Consider the following 19101-nt stretch of genomic DNA (forward strand, 5'->3'; position numbering starts at 1 on the left):
TGTGGGGCTCGGTGTCCAGAAAGTAACGTACCACGTAAGGGAAGAATACAAAAGGCCCCGAAGGTCCCGCTGCGGTGGCGGGCGCTGCTGGGGCCGAGGGCCGGCGCTCTCCCGCCGTACTGTGCCCCGGCGGTACCGTGCCCCGGCGGCACCGTGCCTTAGCAGTACCGTGCCTCAGCAGCACCGTGCCTTAGCAGTACCGTGCCCCGGCGGCACCGTGCCTTAGCAGTACCGTGCCTCAGCAGCACCGTGCCTTAGCAGTACCGTGCCCCGGCGGCACCGTGCCTCAGCAGCACCGTGCCTCAGCAAGTACCGTGCCCCGGCGGCACCGTGCCCCAGCCGTACCGTGCCTCAGCGGTACCGTGCACTGGTGCCCGGCAGCGGCTGACACCGGCCTGGGCACGGGGGCTGTTCTCACAGAGTCACAGGCTCACTTGGGCTGGAAAAGAGCTGGAGATCACTGAGCCCAACCTCTGACCAACACCACGGTGTCAACCAGACCATGGCACTGAGGGACACGCTCAGTCTTTCCTGAAACACTTCCAGGAACAGTGACCGCCACCTCCCTGGGCAGCCCCTTGCAATGTCTGAGCATAGTTTCTGCGAGGAAATTCCTCCTGATGCCCAACCTGGGGCAGCTTAAGACTGTGTCCTCTTGTCTTGTCACTGCCCAGGAGCAGAGCCCGACTCCTGCCTGGCTGCAACCTCCCTCCAAGGAGTTGTAGAGAGAGGGATGGTCCCCCCGAGCCTCCTCTCTGGTGGGACTGGGTGTTATCCACAATGTCTTGGGGCAGCTGAGGTCCTCCAGGGGACTGTGTCTATGAGTAAATTACTAAAACACTCAGTAAAGCTTCAAGAAAATGTGTCAGCAGTGTTAAGGATGGCTCTATAAAGAATTGCACGGATGAAGATTTTCCTGCTGTGTATAATGCCACTATGGAACAGACTTTTACTGTCCTCATTGTGTGACATGGAAGTGAGCACTGTTGCCTCAAAGCTGCTTTTGGACTGCACAGAAGAAAATTTCAAAGACGTATTGGGCAAAAACATGTCTAGTGTGCCACAGCAGGGTCTGACCCTGGTTAAGCATACTGCAGGCACAAGTGTTTCTTGTCATTTTTAACTGAGTAAATTATTAGAGATGAGGGTATACTAAAGAAGAATTGGATTCCATGCCATGACTTGATGTCAGAAGGTTTTAATTGTTTTAATTGCTCTCAATACACTACTGACTTTTGGAACTCCAAACACCTCAATTTCCACTAAAGCTAAAGAATTGTGCTTTCTTCCACTGAAATCAGTTATAAAAATCAGTTGTCCATGCAGAAGCCTCTCATGGCACGGAAGGACTGCAGGTCTTGTTTGCCTTACAAGAGATGAGGTGCTGCAGAGCAATGTGTGCAAGGCTGACCCACACTCAACTCTGCTCCTCAGGACCAGGTGGAACCAGTCACCACAAACTATTGTTGAGGTCTGAACTCCAATGGCTTTGAAAAATTCAGCTTTATATGGGCAACAGGAATGTCCACATAGAGGAAAGTATTTCACACTTCAGCTGACCAAGTGATTTTAAGGGGAAACTTTTTCTACAGGATAATTACTTCATAACCCAAAGGCTGCTTTCCTCAGAGGAGTCTGATCATGGCCACCTTCAGACATATTACTGAACTAAGCTAAATCCTAGTCTGATGACTACAGAAATTCTTACAGAAGAGTTTCTTCCTCTGGTCAAAAAACATTGTGTAGGAACAGATGTGTGTGGCAAACCCATCATCTGTACATAAATTTGTGTCTCTGTTGTAGAACGTGCAACTACAGTTAGAAATCTGGCATGCCAATTGTATCTGGCATGCCAAGTGTATCTTGCTATCAGATTCATTTTGGAAAAAAAACCCAGAAGCACGCAAATGTAATTGAAAGTGTTTCTATATACACATAAAAATACATACCTAATTAAGTTACAAAGAAGCGACATGAAACCCTGTGTTTTATTTGTGTAACTTAAAGGTAAAACATCTACCAAAAAGAAATCAAGAAAAAGCAATGTAAATTTCATAGAAATAGGAAAAAATATCAAATCAGCCATTGCAATTTCGATTTCAAGTATATTTGAGCTTTAAAGAAATTTTCTTTTGGTTCAAAACTATATGGCTCTTGGATGTAAACAGAAGTTCTTAAGAAGTCAATTAATAGCCCAACAGGATATCTCTACTAAAGTTCATGGCAGCAGTGAAGGAGCAAGGCTTTGGTGTAATTTAGTCTCAGAACAGAGCTAATCTTTGGGGACTCCTCTGTATCTCTGCACCAGCAATTGTTCTGCTTTGGCCAGGCAGTCCAAAATATGGGACAAAAAAATAAAACAATAACTGTTGGCCTTTTTCCAAATCTTTTGTGTTACTTAATTAATAAAGCAAGTAACAAACAACAAATTGGCAGCAGGCATTTTAGGTGTTGTTCATGTGCCAACCATCATGTCTCTAGAAAACAATATGTTCTCCTCTGCTGAGGAGTTACAAAACACTTGTATGCTGCTGGGTGAATCTACATCACAGAGCTCCGATGCGCTTCCTGCTGTGGAGGTTTCGGGGTTCCAGTGGTGAGGGAAGCTGAAGGTGTGCATGCAAGAGTATGGCAAGACAAGGAAAATGCTAAGATTTCCAAAATTAAGTTTTCTAAAAAATTCTTGATTTACGGGCAATGGAGACATGTCTGCTTGTGGCACACCCTCCTCAGAAAACAGTGATTTTTAAGCACAATGCAGAGGCTGTTTTGGAGTGTGGTAGCAAGGAATATGATAATTGATAATTGGTCTGAAAAGTAGGTTTCCTTTTTTTTTTTTTCCATGCCATTTTGTCATAGACTAATATTGTATGGGCAAAACCCAAATGTCTGAAGTCAAATTATCTCTTTGTAGTCAATGAGACTGATAAAATACAAAATAAGTGACATTGGCTATCTGATGATTCAGGTCTGTGTGCCCTTAAGGCCACAGGATATTTAACATCACTTTCACCACTGCCTGTTCATACTTGGTCTCCATCATTTGGATCTCTAGTGCCACATTCCAATGGATCCACTCTAATAACATACCAAGTTCAATAAAAGGACAACAAGGAGACTCAAAGCACCCTGAACACATTTTCCAGAAATCATGTGATTTCACAAATTCCTGAATTTCACAACTCATGGAGCCATCGATCCTATTTTATCACTGTCAAATGCAGATTTTCCAGCACACAGACATGCAGCTGTGTTAATCCAAGGAAAAATGACTACCCAAACTCTCCCATACCTGAATGTTTTAATAATTAAATTATGTTAGATTCTGCAGAGAGAACTGCACATGTTTATACTTTGGGGCCTGCCTTGTACAAGTACCTGTCTGGTTCCTTTGTCCACAGGCTAATGCAATGAGGGCAGAAAAACACCTCCCCATAAAGCTGAGTTACGGTAGGTGTTTATGTCAGAGTGAGAGATAACCTCAAAGTCTGATCAAAGTACAAAACAACCAACAGAAGAACTATCTATCAGGCTATCAGGCCTTCTGTGAGAAGTGTGAAGTTCAAGAACTATCTTAAATTCCATTATTTTCATTTTACTCTCCAGATTTTGAATACTATTCCTATATTTCTTAATGAAATTTTTATATGGTTAGAAGTGAATTAGTATGAAAATCAGATAGATTGCTTGAATTATAAGGAAATAGCCTTGAAAAAAAGTTGCTTTATTACAAAACTTTGGCCTTCCTGTAATTTCTTAAATGGCTGTATTGTTCAATTTCATTCTCTATCAACTTTCTAAATTGCTGGGGGAAGAAGGTGGACTGTTGTTTAGAAAAGAAAAATAAATATATGTAAACTGTTGCCATGTCTCTACCCACATTAAGCATTTGCAAAGCCACTTTATGTTAAAAAAATCCTGTAGTGTGAAAGACGGCTTAGATATTTAAACCAAATCTAGCTTAAAAGCAGAACTGGGGGAAATGAATAGGATAGCTCAAGAAAGTTCCACTCTCACAGCTGTCAGCAGAGAAGAAATGGGGGAAGGGGGAAATGCTGAGAAAGGAATTTATTTTTTTTTTTTTTTGGCAGTGAAGAGAGGAACATGCCATCCCTGTTTGAAAAGTTTCAGGGTGGGAAAGGCTAAGGAGGGGCTAACATACTATACATACCTTTATGTATATTTTTGAGGCAGAAAAACAGTGTTGTGTTTAAGCAGAGTTCAGCAAGTGGAGAGGGAGGTGACATTCACTCTGGCCATTTGGTTCTCTTAAATAAGTTCACAATTGACAGCAGGCTGAGAACAGGCACAGGAGGTGCAAAGAGGCTGCCTCCCAAGAAGACAACACAAATACTGTGTACCTTGCATCACTTGTGCAAGAAAATGGAAATAACCTTTAGTGTCTGGAGGAAAGATATTAAAGTGTTTTCTACAAGGCCCTCAGAGGTGTAGGCTCCTGTAGAGTTACACTCACTGGCTCACAGCCTTTGAATCCCCAGAGCCAGTTCTCAAATTAAGAACCCTGTTATTGTTACAGCCACACTTCTGGGTACCTTGCATGACAGCTCACAGAGAGAAAGGGAGAGAAGAATTAGTCTTGTTTCCTGAAGCTACAGATAGAAGACATTAACATGAAATTGTAGACCAGGGGAGAGAGGGAAGGCAAGCCAAAAGTATTCTTCCAAGCAAGTTTAAAGCTGCAAGTTTTTCTTCCTAGACTGGAAGAAGAAATGGGGTGAGACATGTAGCTGAATAATGCTATGGGACATCTCTGGGGATGTTAGAAACAAAGACATAATTATGTAAAAGTTTTGTAAGTTCAGCTTAACTGCACAGAATAAAATTGTGAATATACTGGGGATGGTATATCCAGTCCAACAGACCTGAGAGTCACTTAGGATGCAAACCTGAACACATAATTCAAGAAAAAAAAAGTCTGAAAACATGTTAAAAAGGCAACATCCTAAGAAACAAAAAGGAACACTGCAGGAAGAATAAGATGTGTATGAAGGTATGAACAAGAGCATTTGCTTGAGAACTGTCACAAACTCCACATCAGAGTGGGAACCACCCTTCCTGGTGGATAGAGTATCCACCTGTGGACAGAGTCCAGTCAGGGCAGAGAATGCATAAATCAGATATTCTTCTTGGAACAGGGTGAAAACCTTCCCAGAGAAGTGGAAAAAAAATGTCCCAGCTGATGAACACAAAGTGTTATAGTGCTTTGAGAGAAAATAATAAAGACAATAGTTTTAAACAGCTCGATTCCTTTGAATATTCCCCTGGTGTTATTTTTCTGGACCATCCCCAGCTTGCCCTCACCATCACATCAGCAGTACAGAAACATGCAGTGCTCTCGTTCTTCTAAATCAGTGATTTTCAACTATTTCCAGAATATGACCTCACATTACAAGAACACTTTCTGGAGTCTGACATCTGCTACTAAGCTCAAAAAAAAGTTGGCCCTTGCCTCCTCAAAGCTGTCTGCAACAACCAGACCAATTTCCTATGGACAACAGAGAAAATGGACCATGGAATTGGGATCGAATATGTAGTACAGAAATAAGATGAATCTGACTTCACAGTGAACTCCTTACATGTACCATAACCCTGTGATCACCATGAGCTTTTTTCTTTGATGAAAACTGGCTTCAAATTAGCCATGAAGAAAATTGTGTCTTCCTTTCCCAAAGGTTTACTCCCTTCCCTCCGTTTGTTTTACATCCCATACCATTAGCCAAACATGGAGGTTTCTGGGTGAATTCCTCAGTGTTATCTCCTGCATGGTCCCAGTTTTTCCTAGGGTTTTTCAGTCCCCAGCCCAAGCACTGCCTTCCAAGCATGGTCCCTTTTGGTGGTCCCTGGCATTTGGGTGGGACACATGCTCACTCCAGGACAGTGAGGAGATCTGACAAGCAGCCTCACATAATCATCTCACTCAACATAATCATCTGCTGACACAGTCATGAGCTGTGTCATCCGGCAATAGAAGGACCCAACATCCACAATAACTGTGCACTGAAAACTTGCATTTGTGGCTCCATGGCCAAAACCACAGGAAAACTATTTTTAGCACAACGGAGCTCTAAATAGTGGAAGCACTGAAAATTTAGCTCACATCATGGGCCAAATTCTTCTCCTGGTTACACCCACTCTATGAAGAAGCTTGAGTATAGTAAACAGAGACACTCAGAAACAGAAATTATATTTTTTTTTTAAGTGAAGTTTTGCTTATGAGCAAAATAAGTATTTTAAACTTTAAATGAAGAAGAGTGTGCATGCTCCAGCATTTCCTCTGGAAATAAATAAAAGGAGAAAGGAACTGTTTGAAACAGAAGCTCTCTATGACAGTAACTGTATCTGTTGTGATAAAGGTAATTCTCCCCACCTGTATATGTGTGAACCATACCCAGAGCTGACACCTCTCCATTCATTCCACAGCCACTTTTGGCCTAGACTAGTGAAAGCACTGAGTTTATCTGTATCTTGAGAGAAGGCAACACAGATGAGTGTAACCTATGAGTAACAAATCAGGCTTTAATAGCCAGACCTACACTTAATTACTCACAAGCCAACTTTCTAACAGCCGTTTTATCACCTCAGCATTTCCCAACACAAAACAATTAGGGATGGCAGCGCAGAGCACTCAGGCTTTCTCATGTAGGAACTGACAGGACCTGACTTTCTCCTTCTGGGTGTAATTCCAACGGAGTCACCAAGTTACAGGGTGCTGTGCCTTTATAACTTGCATTTAAATTTTGTGGCACACTTAGGGACACAATTTTGTCTTGCAGCCTCATGACCAAATAGTTGGGTTTAGTAATTTCCTCTACCATATCAAGATCTGCATATAGAAGCATAATAATGTGTATTGTAAATTAAAGTGCTTTTGGGCATAGTGTAGTACAGGTTTTGGACAGTGTGTTGCAAGCTATTTGCTTTCTCTTATCAAAATTTCCACTGAATTTTTTTTTGTTTTTTTCTTTTTTTGGGGGTTTTTTTTTTTTTTTTTTTTTGGTTGTTTTGTTTTGTTTTGTTTTGTTTTTGTTAGGAGAAGAGGGAACTGGATCATCTTCTAAACCCAAAAGTTTTTGGAAAAGGCAGTAAGATGAGAATATCATAAAACAGTATTGTAGTAATGATAATGTTATTTCTCGCTATCTTATTGTTGATGAGTCTTCTTGCACTCTTTAAGCACTGCCCTATGACATATGTTTTAGAAGGAAGTACAGGAAGGAAACTCAAAAGGCAAACAACACATTTTCAATCTAGCGACATTTTTTTCTAGTCTGATACAAATTAGTATTGTTGTTGTCTAAATACCTTCATATGTAACACTGTAAAGGGCAAAAAATAAATTCATAAATGCTCCCGCTGCTTAGCTGGGCTCCGTGTAAGGCACTGCCACTAAAATAGTTCACAACCGTAATTACAATTCGCCACATCTTGGGAATGACATTTAGGATTCTCGAGGCGCTTTTAGATAATTTTTAGACTCCGCGTAGAAGTTCAGCTGTCACAAAGTCAGTTTTATTTTGTAACAGATTTTATCCTTTGGAATGTTATGTTTGGAGTGAACTGAAGATATGGAAAAATACATGCAATATGGTTTGTTTATCCGACTGAAATATAACTCCTAAAACAAAGCTGAAACTTTTTTTCCCCTTAATGTTCATATTCCAGCCTGTGCTTGTCCACATCTATTTAGATTTGGAAGTGGGGGTGATGGGAGGGGGCAGGAGAAAAAACTTTCCCCTACTGCACTCTTCTGACTCCATTAGTGGAGTCAACGAGAATTCCTGCTCTCTCTCCAGTAATTAAATAAATATTTAACATTGCGGGATTTAATTGGAATCCCAAAAGTTAACAATAGCCTGGGCTATCGGTGTCGCTATCTCAGGGCTTCTGCTTTCACAGGGGTATATTTAGGTCTCGGCCGCATCGCCCACTTGCATTACGAATAGTACAACCCCCTCTCCTAAAAAAAAAAAAAAAAAAAAAAACAAAAAAAAAAAAAAAAAAAAAAAAAAAAAAAAAAAAAAAAAAAAAAAAAAACCAAAAAAAACCAAAACCAAGAGGCTCGGTAAAATCTGGAAACTTTTATAAAGTGACGCCATCTCCGCGGATCTCCTTCCCTGCTGCACAACGCACTTCAAAGCGGAACAAATGCAGCGGCCGGCAGGCTGGCGTAAAAAAAAAAAAAAAAAAAAAAACAAAAAAAAAAACAAAAAAAAAAAAAAAAAAAAAAAAAAAGCCCCAAAAACAAAAACAAAAAAAAACCACAAAAACAAACCAAACAAAAAGAAACAAAACAAAACAAAGCAATGAAGGAATGAACAAGCCGGGAATGAACACAGCATTACCTTCCAGTAATTACTGCAGCTCCATTTCCTCACCCTGTGTTTTGTCACTCTCCCTCACGGGACCCCGCTCCCTCTCCCGGGCCGGGCAGAGCCTGCCGAGAGGCCTGCAGGGACCGGCGCTGACACCCCCGGGCTGCCCGCGGAGAAACCTCATCCCCGCTTTAGAAACCTTCTGCACAACTCGTGTGTCAGGTCTTTTTTCCCTTCCTTCTTTCATCCTGTAATAGCGCCCTTCACTCCGATGCAACGCAGCCATCTTTTGTGCTGTGCCTTTCCGACAATCCCTGGATTTTGCCGGTGTAAATCCTGGCTTTGCCCCAGAGCACGCTGATCCCTTTTGGTGATTAATTTATCTAGTTTGCAAAACGGGAACTGCAATCACGGTGTATTGATTCTTTGCATTAAGTCTCTCTGCAGAAAAAGAATAAGCACAGTCTGAGTTTTTAATGGATATAAATGTGTATATACATGTATAATACGTATAAATACATATGTATACGCATATTTAAGGTATTCACATGTTATGTCTATGCTCATATCAACATGCACACTTCAAAATTGGGAAGTTTAATTAGGATAATGGTGCTTTTCATGTAAAAATTACAAAGTATGAATGATCTTTATATCAGGTCTATGTTTGCATTTTACTACTCCGTATGTATAAACGAGATGGCAGAAATGGAGAGTAACATTTGTAAATGAGAATACAGGTCTGCAAATGACAGATTGTTCTCTGTGTATCTACTGAGCTAAACACCATAAAAATGGATTAGTCTTGTTGCCAAGAGAGCTCACAGAGGTTCCAAAGTCCAGTTAACAGGAACTGTTTAACAGCTGCACCCTCTAGAAGAACCACTTAATACAGAACATCAAATTTATGCGATTAGATGCTTGCAGAATCAAAACATTTATTATTAAAAATTGAAATTATTATGATTGTGGCGAATCATTAGCCCTTGCTGTTCATGAAGATGACTAGAGCTGTGAATGACCAGCTCTACCCTCTCATACCCCAGTTTGGGAGAAACTTTGTGTCTCCCTCACCTACGAGCTCAAGTTCCCTTCTCAGAATATCAATTGTTTGACAAGATTTGAGCCAGCAGTGGAAAGGAAGGTTAAAACCTCCTGTGAGGTGTTGGCTCGTCAAAGCAAAGTCAGACTGCAGATTACTGCTGGTTTTCTTTGAAGGATTCAGCCAGAGTGTGAGGCAGGAGTTAATATTCTTGGTGTATTCAACCTGGATTTCTAAAAGGCTCTTGGCAACGTGTCCCCCTTGTCTTAGAGAAGATTATCTGCCAGAGAAGCGGAGGTAATGTCTCCTAAAAGGTATAACTGTCAAAAGAAGGCAGCAAAGAGTAGTGGCTTCTGGTTCCTTTTCAGAGCAAAGGAAGTGGAATTTGGAAGGGAAGAGTGCCCATTGGTGCTGCTCAGTGTTCACCAGGGGAGCTGGAGAAGGCACTTAGATGAGCTGTGGATAACAAGGTCATGTACGAAGGTGAACATGAGGACTTGGTGTGAAGAACTGAAGGATGAGTTTCCCATACTGAGTGGGAAATAAAAGGTAGATGAAATCCAGTCTAGATATAAATGCAAAGTAGCACACGTGGGGGTGAACTAACATCAAAGATTACATGGTCTAACATATTATCAACCAGTAGCTATGTTTTGTAATTGTTCAGTGCAGGTATTGGATGAATTTTTGATCACCAAGGAATGCACTGAACATCAGGAATTGCTACAAAAGCAATAGTAAACAAAGAAAAAATTGATTCCTTGCTGGGAATTCCTGGTGTACCTGCATCAGAGGTTCCAGACAGAGGGCCAGTTCTCCATCTCAAGGAAGAAATGCTACGTCTGGCAGAGGTACAGACAAGCCAAAAAGAGTGGTCTGAAGATCAGATGGGTCCCATGCAGAGCAGGCCTAAATATTCTCTTCTATCTGAAAAAGGAACAGCTGAAAAGGGATATTAAAGACATCTGCACACAGCAAAAATTGAAAAGGTGAAAGAAAAGTCTTTGTCTTCAAGTTCTGGAAGAAGAAAGCTTAGCTGCAGGCTTTTGAGAAGAAAAAGGTTGTTCTTCATTCAAAGTGTAATGACGAGTTCAAATTTCTGCTCCCAAACATTGTGGATACTAAAGGTTTACATGAATTCAAAAATCAAAACTGGTGACAAAGCAAATTCATGAAAGAAAAGCCCATTAAAAGTTATTAAATACAAGACACTGGTCTATGGCTCTGGAAGTTGCAAATTGGTGGGTGATGATTCCATGATTCACTGTTTTCTCAGCACTTGCATTCTTCCTGTGGGCATCCCTGTTGTGGCTGCTGCACAGGACACTGAGCTGGACAGGCCTTTGATCCCGCCTGCGAGCGTCATACTCATGTTCTTCACGTGTCAGGGGAACTGTTTTTCATTCTGGAGCTCCTCTCTCACTGCAGTCACATTTTATTTTCTATAACATCACAAATTCTGGTCTGCATTTTACTAAATTGTGTGATACCCCAGTTCTACCTCTCCACCATTCTACAAATATTTTACATCTACATAAATTACACATATAGAGACACACGTTAATAGGAATAATAGTCTTCTATTCAAAAACGGTGAAATTGTTTTCATTTATGTACCACTCTGACTTTCTCAATAGACTCAGAAGCAAAAATTCCAAAAAGTCAGTAATGAGTTTACACTCTGAATTTTGAGTTTACAGCCCAAAAATGCATCAATTATTCTAATCTACATTAAGAAACTATCATTAAGAATTCCACATTAAAGGTAATTTAAATAGAAACCTCAAATTAGTGAAGCTTCAGTATGGTAGAGCATGACTATGAGAGCTCCTAACCCAGTGCAGATAGTGAGTGAGTGAGCCCTGTTGCATCTTTTCATCCACATTTTTGTATCACTGTGTACAACAATGACAGTTATGTTTTGAAACAGGCATCTGGTCTCTTTCAGTGATACCAGGGCTGTGTAATAATGAGAAACTTCTCTTCATGCCAAACGAACAAACAAACAAACAAACAAAAAATTTTACATTTTCTCTGAAGAGAAAGTGGTAGCAGACAGAACAATCATTTGGCATTTGACAAGTTTTGTTTGATGGAAGAAAATTCTTTTGAAACAGTAGTGCCAGTGAGGAACATCAAATGGAAAAACAACTTTCAAAACTCGAATTTTGACAATGATGAGATGGGATTGCAGCTGAACTTCTCCTTTTGTCCATTCTCTTCCTTCTCTAAACTAGCAGTAAAATACAATGTATTTCATGAGGTACTTTAACAAATTTATTTAGACCAGTTGAAGAGATACAGGCCAGAGATTCTTTGGTCCAGTTCGAAAGGATGGCAACATACTTGAGGAATATTTGATTTTTATACTTTCTAAGAGGAAGGCATTTTCATTGCTATTAGAAATACGAAGAATATTAGGTTCAGCTAGAAAATGCCACATGTTCAAAATCAGTCAGATATATCAGTGGCAATTTCAGGGCTTGTTCAACTCCCAGTTTTGATTCCAAAGACTGTTCTGATGCAGAGGATCTTGGGTGTATAAACACAGAGTTATAGTTGCTCTGCAGTTCCCACATTTATCTACAGTTCTCTGCATTTTGGGGTTTTATAGAGCAAGGAGGTTTTTCCATTCTAGATTGCCAAAGAGCTGTTTCTGAGAAAGCCGCACAATTCAACTTGAAATAAGCTCTTTCCTGCCTTTCTTATACATAACTCATCACACCCAGATTTTAATATTTGTATTCTTGTTTCAAACCTAGTCTTCTAATTTATTGTATGAGCAATGTCTTGATTTTTGTGCTGTTGAACAAATTTCTTAGAAAAATTCTGGTTTTAGTGCCAGGTGTTATTAGTGGGATAGTTGGAACTGCTGATAGAAAGCTATAAACTTTGGTTTTAGGAAAATACTGATTAGTGCTTACATTTAAGCATGAGAATAATCTCCCATTTATTCACTGAAGTATTTATGGCTGTGCTTTACTTTAAGCCCACGTTTAAATTCAATTAACTTCATTTTAATAATGGACTTAAGTGCTCTACTCTCTCAGGATAATAAGACCATTGGCATTTCATTTAGCTGGCTGAGCTTGTTTTTAAGTAAATTTTGTACTCTCAAGCACAAACTGACAAACATGCAAATAAGAGTTCCCTTTTTGCCTAAAGACAGAAAATGATAAACCAAGTAGTTTTCCAGTCCATGAGGGGAAACACCTAGGCAAGGAATAGATTTTCATTTCCCTGATACTATCAAATTAATTGTCTGGAAGTGAAACACTGCCTTGCAAGGAGCCTTTGTGCCATCTTTGATCTCCTTCTGTACTTGAGCAAAGAGAGACATAAGTGTTGTTTTCCATTGAAATGAAGAATGTTTGTTTGCTTGTTTTCTAGACAAAAGCAAATGTCTTTGAGACATTGTGGGCCATAGCTCCACTTGCTAGAAACTGGCACGTCTCTTTGATTCCAGGGGAATTACACTAATTTTACACCTCAGAGTACATCTCGGAGACTTTCCACGTCATGTATAAACTTGAATAGAGAGATTCTCTATCATGAGGTGAGATCATAATATGCAAGTGTTTCACAGACATAAAACTATGAGGTCTGGGAATGCTTGACAGTAGCTAGTAAATACAGTATGGTCTAGTCATTAAGTGGGACCAATTGTTTATAAGCAGAATAAACCACTTGGTAGGCAGAGCCAAAAAGTAGTTTGCTTTACCATGGCACTCCTAATTAACAGCTTTTCCCCACTGAAGCAATAAAATGAAAAATTATGGTTTTATTAAGTCTTATGTGGCTCAAAAAAAGCCCTTTCAAATGTCATTAGCACTTGATCTGTTCACCAGAGAAGTAACCATTTTAAAAAGAAGTAAAAGAATAATTGAAAAATTTGAGCATAAACCAGCTTACAAAACTGGCAAGGCTATTTCTGATGCAAACTGTGAACTGGCCTAAAACAATGCCAATTTTACCACCATTCAATGTTAAAGGAAATAAATTGTGTTATGTTGTCATAGTTACTTCAATTAATGTGAAATAAAAGACTTTCAGTCTTTTCTAATGCTGTTGATGTTTATGGAACCAGACCAAAAGCAAGCCCAGCAAAATTGGAATTTCTGGTGTTCATACAATTCTATGAATAATATTAGCAGAGGTATGAAAAAATACCTTGAACATGTGTAGAACACTTCCATTTTTGTATTGTGAACATTACTGCAATTATTTTCACATACAGGAAAATGTGTCCCTGGCTGAAGAGCAACAATACTGAACAGGTATTGGAAGAATGTCAGACAGGAAACTCTTGGAACCAAGAGTTTTGAGTGATTCACAGCCAGTTTAGAGCAGCTCACCTCTGCAAGGACTGGCATGTGGCTGTGGGTACAGCCAGCACCTGAGCTGCCACAAACACTTGAGCGTATCCATCATGTACCCCAGGGAGATGGTCCAGCCCAGAGAGGTGGAAGGAGAGTGGGCTTTCCCTCCTCCAGGCCAGTATTACTGCAGGAAGTTCACATGCGTAAGAATGAGGCGAGACTTTGAGAAGTTGGCATGAGCACTTAGGTGTTTTCTCTCAAATTACAGCATGTTGGTGCTGCTGGTGGCTCAAACATTTACAGACAGCGTAATGCTAAGTAGGATGGCTTCCCCACGTCCTGCCCTTCATCTGACTGATAAACACCTTTTTCTAAGTTGAAGGAACACTGGGTTTGGTTTGAGGAGGTCACTCTGGCTGACTGCTCCCCATTGCCTGCCTTTTGTCCTTTCCACTTACTTTCACAGGCTTTGTGTAATCTGCGTATAAGCCCTAAAGATATTGTTTAGTCCTTTATTTTAAAAGATAGAAAATCTGAGGACAGAATGATTTCAGGCTGTTCAAATTCCTGACATGGAAAACCCTGTGGTTAGTTAAAAGTAATCCTGTTATTTCCACCAGTTTTACAACACTATAACCATCACTTCCCCTTGGGTGGTTTTGAAGCTACATCAATGCGAAGGGAGAACAAAGTTAAACCATCCCATCTTCTGAGTACAGAAGGGCTTTGGAACCTCCATAAAACTTCACTTCCTTGTTGTAAATGATAATAATTCAGGACAATTCTTCATAGGTTCTTTGCATTTAAACATCAAATGACGCGCAAGGCTTCAGAAGCACTCACAATCTGTGCTGAAAATCAGAGGAAAATAAAGCAGTAAGAGTTAATAACTTCTTTGGAGCAAATCATCATTTACAGCTGGTTCACCATTAATGTGTACCTGAACAACCACAATGAGTTCATAAAGTTCAGTGGATTCAGTAAATTTAAATGAATTATTGTATATTAAAGGCCAAGTCATATGTGTTTTTATGCAGGCAAAAGCTTCGCTGTTTCTTTCTGAATAGGGCCTGATTAACAACAGCAGAATTCAGCTCTATGTTAATGCACCACTTAGTGCCCCACTTTTGCACACTGCAGTGCTGCATCTGTGCCCATTTCATGTTCTCAGCTAAGTTAAAAGCCAAAAAGAATAGATTGAAACGGTGCATTACAAGTATCTCACACATAGTCTTGCTTATAAGCTGAATGGCTTTTTTTGTAACCAAAAATCGCCTCCTCTCCTGACTGGAGGCCTTTTCTAAATCTGAATCTGGCTATTAAAATTCGTTATGGTAGCAGAGAGAAAAACCCCAAAACCTGCATTGATGTTGTGCTTACAGATTGTCCTCCTTGCACGGGGCACAAAGAGCAGCCTGGCTGGTGCGTGGTTCTGCGGGAATCATCCATTTTTATCACTTTCAGTTATTGTTTCCTTCCCTTGCCACAAATATTTCCCACAGTGCCACTGTTTTCCCCTGGCCTCCTTCCTCATCCAAGCTAATAGTTAGGGGCACACTGGGCATTTTGTTATGCTGGGTTTTTTTATGTTCTGGTAAGCATGAAAACACTCAGTAGGGATTCCATTATGTTTTAGCACTTGTGTTGGAGGGTGAAATAACTTCACAGCCTGTCAGAGAAGTGATGCATCATGAATAGTTCCTTCCTTTATCCTACATATTTTTATTTAGACATTCCTAGCCATGTTTTGTAACAAGCTGCTTTCACTGTACTAGACTGTCCAGAGGAGGAGGAGCATCTGTTTTAACTTTCAAATAACCATGAAAGATTGGAGAGAAGTAATAAAGAACATCTCTGTGTAGTTATCAAACTTTTTGCAGGCATCTGAGGCTGGAGAGCCAAATGTTAGCAAAGAATTTTTACCTTTGTTCAAGGTTTTGCTACCCTTGTTTTCAGAAAATTTTACTGTTTTCACCTGGGTATTGATTGATTCTCAAACTGTGACAATTTTATCTCTTTTGTAATTTCTTTGAAGGCTGAATCTGTCAGAATTTAGGTGGAGAGACCAATGGGCAAACAAGTGTCAAAACCCCATTGGGTACCCTTTTTACTGAAAATCTTAAAATTTTTGTCACAAAATTCTGTTTCCAACACAAGAATATGTCAGCTTTGACATTTTTACTCTGTTGCAAGAATTAATCTCATTATCACATCCAGCTAAATAACTGCACCAAGCCTTTCATTAATAGACATCTCTGATGAGTGAAATACTCAAACCTGCTTTTAGGATATCAAATTTGTGAAGGTCATTTCGCCTTAGCAGGTGGCCCTGCCTGGAAGGGACTGTGACACAGTCAAGAATGGATCATGAGGAAGGAGAGGGTGTGGGATTTAATTTTCCTCTCCCCAAAGGTTTTTACAGTGCAGTTCAAGCCTGAGGTTACTGAGTGTTTCTGACTATCACTCCTCTCTTTAAAACAAGTACATCAACAATGAGAGGGTTTTGTATATGCACAAGTTGAAGCCAAGTCACAAAAGGTTTGCAAAGTCTTCTCCATCTGATAGTTTCCTCTGGCTTATCCAGCTCCCTTTTGTGCTTGCTGTTGGAAATTCTCAGGGCTTGGCCAAAGCCACCAACTCTGATGGTGCATCAAACCAGGAGGACACATGATCAGCACTACAGCCTTCATTATCTTGCCTTATGCACTGACCTGTGCTTACTGTTAACATTGCTTAATTAAGCCACAACATTATATATTCCTCCAGATGGTCACCTTTAAAAACAGTCTAGATATTTATTATTGAATGCTAAGTTGAAAACCTAAGAGCAATATCTTCACAATACTAAATTGAAAACCTAAGAGCAATATCTTCACAATACTTGAATCTGGAACATCTGTTGTCACTTTGCCCTAAACCCCACCTCATGTTGAGCATGACACATGCTGCCCAGAGGCAGGCTGAGACTTAGGTCATGACTCAGAGTGCTGTTCATCTTCCTTCCTTAGGGTTTCCTTCCTCCCTGTGTCCAGGAAGTGGGTCCTACACCAGCTTTCTGCCTGAAACAAAGCATTGGCCCCACGGCTGCATCTCGAGCTAACCTCTGGCAAAGGAGAGGAGTTCACGGCACACACAGCCCCATCAGTTCCTGTGACACCCAGGGGAGGGACTGAGCTGCCCTGCTGAGAGTGCTCACTTTGGTGCTACCCCTGCTGTTAGTACCAGGAGCATCAGGAGCATGGGGCTTGTCCAGGGATGTGCTTAGCAAATCCAGACAGGTCTGAGAACTCTGTGCGAGTTCCTTCATTTCACTCAGCTTCCACAGGCCCAGGATGCTGGTAGCCAGCAGCTGTGAAAAGCAGGGTCATGGCATGCAGAGACTGAAAACTGCTGGCTGTGCCTTGCCCAAAGTCACAGGCACATTGTGATGGATGTCCAGAAATCAGTGGTGTCTGATCAACCCCTACACTGAAACCAGAGCTCTGCTTCCCAGCGGGGGCACAGCAGTCTGGCTGGGACAGTGGACCCCAAGGTACCTACATGCAATGACAAGCTTCCCATCTCATCTTCTGCTCCTAAAGCAAAAAACCAGGGGGGAAGGAGGGGACTGCACAGTTTTTAAATCAGCCCATTACTCTTTGGAAAAGATGGCAGTGAACTGGACTTAGGCATCCTGCACAGAAACAGGAGACTGAAAACCCTCTTCCTAAATCTCTGTAGTTCTGTGCTCATTTACAAGTCCTAAAGACAAAGTTTATTAACAATATTCCCCTTATGACCTGAACTGGGAAAATTCTTTTTCACCCTTGGCTAGGAATATAACCTAAGCTTGGTAACACAATATTATCCTATTGATCCAGCAGAAAAAGGTTCAGAACTGATTAAAATGAATGGCTGTGTGGATTCAGTGGCACAGATGTGCAAACTAAAGGGTAACACCAAAATAATACCAGAAAGCTTTAGAAAAGCAGTAAAACATTTTGGATTTATTCTCTATTGTTGCCATTGATTTGCTATAATGGGAAGAGTTGAAAAGAGCTTTAGCCTCAAAACCCAAAGGAAGCAATATTGAGGTCCCTAAAATATAATGGCAGATTTACATAAAATAAGGATAAATTCTGGGGAAGTTCTTCACTATGTAGCCAGGCTGCTCTTTTAAGAAGTCCACATAGTTGCTGGCGTTTGCAAAAGCTATTCAGTAAATTTAGCAGCATAAATGTAAGAGTAACGTGGGGACTTTTTCAGTTCCATAATGTTGATAACAAATCCCTTTTCTTTTTTTCAGTTTTCTGAGAATTTTGAGAAAAACTTTTTTTCCATTTTTTTCAAAATAAAATCAGCTTTTCTTTTGTGATCCATTTGTTATGGTTGTAACCGTGAACAGCAGGATAAAATTGCTGGCTGCGTGCAGTGTGTGCTTAAAGGACACAGACCAGACTCCAGGCTCCCTCCTGCCTCACAGACGTTTTATCAGTTGGAAGTAAATTAATAAAAACCCAGAACTGATTTGCATTTGCAAGCTCAATAAAAGAGAGGGAATGAAGAAAACTAATCACACAGGAATGTACAGAACATTAAAACCAGCAGCAAAAGATAGTGTATAGTCAAAGCACAGGTGCTTCATCACCATATTTTCACTCAAGTACCCCTATCCTCAAATAACCTGCACAAAAATCCCTGGAAGAGGTGGTGGGAAGACTCTGGAGGATGAAGGAAACAGTCTGAGGAGAGCATGGAGCTGGCACTGAAGGATCATGGGCAGCAAAAACTTTTTGGGTTAAGCTTCTTCATGTCAATACAAAGCTGCCCAGTCACAGGCTGGGCTCTCTGCTGGGTGACCAGAAGAACAGATAGGACCTAATATAAAAAATGGACTTTTAAGGTTTTCTTGTTTGTAAATTTTACAGTGAAGTCAAAACCAGGTTGAGAAGCGAACTCTTGCTGAAGAAGGGGAGTGTAGAGGGCAGGGCTGGACACCCCAGAGCTCAGCAGAGCCAGCTGCTGTAGCAAGTGGCATTCTTCATGCTGAGTGTGCTGAAACTGAATCACAATGAAGCAGGTGCCATAAGTGTAGAAGTGTCTGCATGGTGTCACTCTGGTCACACACTCCTCTCATGAGGGCAAGAACAGTGCTAGGACAGCCAGAGCCATTGAAGAGATGCCTTGTACACACTTTTGCCATCTCTGGTCAGAAGGAACTATGTATGCCCACAATTACAAACCAGGGCCCTGATCCACAGCCCATTGAAGTCCATTGAAAGGTTTCCATTGATGTCAGCAAGCACTGGATGGGCCCCTGGAGCTTCACTGCTTGCTCACAGCATCGTGACTGATGTCAGCTGGAGCTTTGCTGGATGAATTTCAGGACTGGCTCAGATGACCAGTTTCCTCTCCTGCTATGATGGGT

The sequence above is a fragment of the Onychostruthus taczanowskii genome, unplaced genomic scaffold (assembly GCF_017590055.1).
Source record: "Onychostruthus taczanowskii isolate IOZ18803 unplaced genomic scaffold, ASM1759005v1 scaffold14, whole genome shotgun sequence".
In the NCBI taxonomy this organism is placed as follows: Eukaryota; Metazoa; Chordata; class Aves; order Passeriformes; family Passeridae; genus Onychostruthus; species Onychostruthus taczanowskii.